Source organism: Salvelinus sp. IW2-2015, unplaced genomic scaffold, assembly GCF_002910315.2.
Source record: "Salvelinus sp. IW2-2015 unplaced genomic scaffold, ASM291031v2 Un_scaffold793, whole genome shotgun sequence".
In the NCBI taxonomy this organism is placed as follows: domain Eukaryota; kingdom Metazoa; phylum Chordata; class Actinopteri; order Salmoniformes; family Salmonidae; genus Salvelinus; species Salvelinus sp. IW2-2015.
In genome coordinates this window covers 544,796-550,364 of record NW_019942616.1, presented here as the reverse complement: position 1 = coordinate 550,364, position 5,569 = coordinate 544,796, and the positions used below count along the sequence as shown (strand labels likewise).

Below are 5,569 nucleotides of genomic sequence, written 5' to 3'. Positions count from 1 at the left end.
TATAACATTGTGCTCCACTAGGCTTACTCCCACTGGTTATAAACATGATGATGTAATAATAAACATTGTGCTCACTGGCTCTCCACTGGTATATACATGATGATGTAATAATATAACATTGTGCTCACTAGGCTACTCCACTGGTTATAATACATGATGATGTAATAATATAACATTGTGCTCCACTAGGCTACTTCACTGGTATAATCATATGATGATGTAATAATATAACATTGTGCTCACTAGGCTCTCCACTGGTTATAATACATGATGATGTAATAATAGAACATTGTGCTCCACTAGGCTACTCCACTGGTATAATACATGATGATGTAATAATAAACATTGTGCTCACGAGCTACTCCACTGTGTATAATACATTGATGATGTAATAATATAACATTGTCTCCACTAGGCTACTCCACTGTTAATAATAATTAAATGATATGCTGTGTGTGGTCAACTGAGCATTCCAGCACCGTTTTTGATGGGACCAGCGCCATTGCGCATCTTTGAGACAAGCATGGGAACTCATCTTGATAAATCAATGTCATATGTTTGTTTTCACTGAATCTCCATTTGGATATTTGGTCAAATATTAGCCTGGGAAAATGTTATCTAAGTTGAGGTGAGTGCTCATGATSATTAGTCTAGCAAGTCAAAGCAATGCACTTCTTCTCTGCACACATTAGACCTATAGCCACTTCCTGATTAGCCTCCATGACGTCTTCCTGAACTTTACAATACTTTTCTGATGCATTTCAGTCACTTAGCCTACTGATGCAAATACTGTATATATTTTTACACTTTTCCCAAAGGCTTATCAAGTAATTTGATATCTTTTCCGATTAGCATTATGAACATAGAACCTGTGCTACAATGGTTAAAATGGTATACGGCCTGCATCGTTTCTATGACAATATAACTAAACCACTATTGGCTAAACAGGGAAAATAATTMATTAGATACAAATACTTGTTCATTGACTTACTGACTTTACTCTCTTGTAATTGTAGGCAACTTGCTGATAGACTATTTTAAATAGGATATTATTATAAAAGTAGGCGTACCTATGCAATAACCTCATGGGATCCTGACCACACTCCATTGAACAAATAACAAGAYGTGTTGATTATTTGGCCTTGGGGATGAAAACATAGCCACAATAAAGGGTAGGCTACTGTAAGTGCTGCAGATCAAGTCAAATACATTTGTCAAATGATAAAAGCCAAATTGCTCCTGTCTGTACAGAAATAAATGAAATCATTGAAAATACTTCACCAGAGAGCATCATTTAGCCACAGAATAAAAATGGTTATTGTGTTTTGTCACATCACAAGCACATATAGGCTTACAGTCAGGAATCCCACAATTGGGCAGCCCACGCGGCAAATTTTGAACAGCTGACTTGAGTTGTGTCTGTCAATGTGTCTGTCAATCGGTCTGTCAATGGGTCTGTCAATGGGTCTGTCAATGGGTCTGTCAATGGGTCTGTCAATGGGTCTGTCAATGTGTCTGTCAATGGGTCTGTCAATGGGTCTGTCAATGGGTCTGTCAATGTGTCTGTCAATGGGTCTGTCAATGTGTCTGTCAATGTGTCTGTCAATGTGTCTGTCAATGGGTCTGTCAATGTGTCTGTCAATGTGTCTGTCAATGGGTCTGTCAATGGGTCTGTCAATGTGTCTGTCAATGTGTCTGTCAATGTGTCTGTCAATGTGTCTGTCAATGTGTCTGTCAATGTGTCTGTCAATGTGTCTGTCAATGGGTCTGTCAATGGGTCTGTCAATGTGTCTGTCAATGTGTCTCAGACAGCAGCTAAAAGGCCTTTCATAATATAAAAAATGCAATTGCGGGGAAAAGACAGTTTGGATGACTGAGTGCCACTGGAAAGTTGGTGAAGTATAAATTCCTCCTCATACAATCTGTGTATCCATACTTTTCATTGGCCTATGCTACTGGTTGCATTTAAGACAGGGTCATTTGTTTAACTCATCTCAGTATGTCAACGTCGGAGTAGACATTTTGGTCATTTGTGTGCTATTAAAAAATATTCTTGTAACGTCTCCAGTCATGTAAAATGACATAGCATTTCATGAAATCAGATTTGAAAAGGCAATTTTTTCTTAGACCCGCATATACAACGACATGCATGCAATGGTTTATTAAATGTGATTTGTTTTAACCTCCCCAGTCCTCAGGGCTAAGGACCGAATGTTATGAAACTCTGGTTATGCCCCTGACCAGCAGGACCCTTGACCTCTGACCCCACGCTCATTCCAAACACCCTCTTGACCTAAGAGACGCACATACTATGTACCCACCCCTATCACAATGTCTGATTATCAGATTTAAGTGCATTCGTTAACTAACCCCAATAACTGAGCATATGCCAAATGCTCCCTGTGACCTTATCTCAACTGAATATTGTCTCACTCATCTGATATGACAATCCTCCCTTCAGTATGGCATCAATAAAGAAACCTGCATCTCAGCATTATGGTCTCAGTCTGGATATTTATTTTATCACGTAAAGTGTTTAGTTTTTATCTTAATATTTGTCAGTGATTATGAATTTGAATTTTCATGGATTTCCCTTTTTGAACATTGAGGTCCTATTTCTCAGACCCAGATTAAGCCTAATGCTGAACTTAAAAGCACACTTAATGGAGAATCCCTMTTGAAAGGMTTTTTTCTTTTTAGTCCAGGACCAAGTTMAATTTGTGTCCAGGAAACTAGCCCACAAAGTGTTCATTCAAAAGCCTGGCRTTCATTTCACCAGCTTCAGACGTTAATAATACTTGTAGGTGTTGCTGTTGTTTAGCAACACAGTGTTATCTCATTGGTTGAGGCATCACTGAGAACAGGCCACCTGTCTCCATTGCCCCTCTACCTATGTCCCAAATGACACACTGGCCTAGATAGTGCACTACTTTGACCAGGATCTACAGGGCTCTGGTCAATAGTAGTGCACTATGTAGGGAATAGGGTGTCATTTGGGACAACGCATCTGTGTTGTGGGAGTATGTTGAGGGTGTATTGTGGATGCACAGGTGAGGTCTTTATAAACAGTGAGAGGGCATAGGCAAAAACCACAAGTGGTTGTTCCCCCTGAGACAGACAGACCTGCTGTCTCCAGACTCTACAGAACACAGGTATTAGGACCTTTTAGGAGTCATGTAACAAGAGTTTATTTTATAATGTATTATATTTGAAATGGACATTATGTAAAGAACTCACTGGGCAAAAACTGGTTGAATCAACGTTGTTTCCACAAAAATACAAAAAATCTATGTGATGACTTTGAATCAACGTGGAAATCTGATTGGATGTTCAAAAAGTAATCCATGTCACCTAAATCCAACAACGACCAAATGTGAATCAGAAGTAGACTTTGAACTGTGACCAGTGGGTTTTGTCCTGATATATCTTGTCCCTTCTATCTTCTGATTATTTATGTATTTTAATATGTCTCTCTTTTCTTGCTCTTCTTGCTCTGTGACATGCTCTTAGGGAAACAGGTGATGTGCTTATATTTTCTCCTTTCTTTCATCTCCCTATCCCCCTCTCTCTAGTTGTCTTCCCTCCACGGATCAAGCCTATCTGACTGGAGACATGTCCTCCTCCTCTCTCCTGTGGTGCCTGCTGGTGGTGTGTGTTCTGACTGTGGTCCAGATCTATGCAGCAGAGGACCGAAGGTCTCAAGGTGTTCAACCTCATGCCACTGACCTGCACAGCAGCCTGCTAGGGACCCCTGATGCCTACGTCGAGGTAAATCTCTCTCCCTGAGTCACCTGTCCATCATGATAGCTGATGTTTGATGTTAGGTTTATTCGATCCGGGCTGTATCACAACCGGCCGTGATCGGGAGTCTCATAGGGCGGCGTACAATTGGCCCAGCGTCGTCCGGGTTAGAGAGGGTTTGTCTTTGTAAATAATGTCACGCCCTGACCTTAGAGAGCCTTTTATGTCTCTATTTGGTTTGGTCAGGGTGTGATTTGAGGTGGGCATTCTATGTTTTTTTTCCTATGATTTTAAAATCAGATTTTACAAAGATAAATTGTAGAAATAGGTGGGTTTATGACTTTGTGGCTGTGGTAACTAGTGACGACCATACATACTCAGTTGACTACTTTAAAGGGATACCGCGAGATTCTGGAGATTCTATTCTGACTCTTTCTACTTATCCAGAGTCAGATGAACTCGTCGATACCAGATTTATGCCTCTGCGTGCCGTATGAAGGAAGTTACAGGTAGTTTTCGAGTTAATGCTAGCTAGGTATGCTAGCTTACCTGTAGACTTCCAGTCATTGTGCTATGCTAGCATACACTAATGTATCCTCATCGGCAAACGGGTTATATCCATGATGTTTCCTCTAACTAACTCTATGATCATAATCATTCTCATTATTATCCAGGTGTTCAGAGCTTTCGGCTTTCTCGGAGGACAGAGGTGAAGAAAGACAACCGTGACCCAAGCTGGAAGGAGGAGTTCAGCTTCCTCAACGCCCGTGAGAACAACATCTTGAGGTTGGAGGTGTACGACAGCGACATCAACTCCGACGACCTGCTGGGGACCTGCGAGCGCTCCATCAAGATCGGAACTTGGAACATCAATGTTTCTCAGAAGGGTGGGATCCTGAACTACTCCTACACCTAGAGCCTCTACAGTAGACTTGTACTACTCCTACACCCTAGAGCCCCTACAGTAGACCCTGTACTACTCCTCGACACCCTAGAGCCCGCTACAGTAGACCCTTACTACTCCTACACCCTAGAGCCCTACAGTTGACCCTGTACTACTCCTACACACCTAGAGCCCCTACAGTAGACCCTGTACTACTCCTAACCCTAGACCCCTACAGTAGACCCTGTACTACTCTACCCCTAGAGCCCTACAGTAGACCCTTACTATCCTACAGTCCCTAGGCTCACAGTAGACCCTGTACACTTCCTACACCCTAGACCTACAGTTAGACCCTGTACTACTCCTACACCTAGAGCCTCTAAGTAGACCTGTACTACTACCTACACCTAGAGCCCCTACAGTAACCCTGTACTACTCCTACACCCTAGAGCCGCTACAGTAGACTCCTGTTAACTACTCTACACCCTAGAGCCCTACAGTAGACCCTGTACTACTCCTACACCTCTAGAGCCCCTACAGTAGACCCTGTACTACTCCTACACCCTAGAGCCCCTAAGTAGACCCTGTACTACTCCTACACCTAGAGCCCTACAGTAGACCCTGTACTACTTCTACACCCTAGAGCCCTACAGTAGACCTGTTACTACTCACACCCTAGACCCCTACAGTAGACCCTGTACTACTCTACACCCTGAGCCCTTACAGTAGACTTTACTCCGACACCAGAGCCCTACCTAGAGTCGAGCCCCTCCATCAACTACTGTAGCCAACAATTCTCAGCTAGAGTAGCTAGACTCTCCATTGCTGACCCTCATCTGTACATGCTTTCATTCCTGAAGCTGATGCTAGCTCTCTCTAGGTTTCTTCCAGGTCTACCTTTCTAGGGATTTTCCTAACCAACGTACTTCTACACCTGCATGCTTG

At 42.4% G+C, this 5,569-nt stretch overlaps 1 long non-coding RNA gene across 1 annotated transcript; it reads left to right on the top strand.

Moving 5' to 3' along the window:
• Positions 1–3,102: 3,102 nt before the first annotated feature.
• LOC139024007 (uncharacterized) lies at positions 3,103–4,489 on the top strand. Its single transcript, XR_011475240.1, has 3 exons — positions 3,103–3,152; positions 3,573–3,768; positions 4,416–4,489. It is a non-coding gene; the product is annotated as an uncharacterized lncRNA (long non-coding RNA).
• The last annotated feature ends 1,080 nt before the right edge of the window (positions 4,490–5,569 follow it).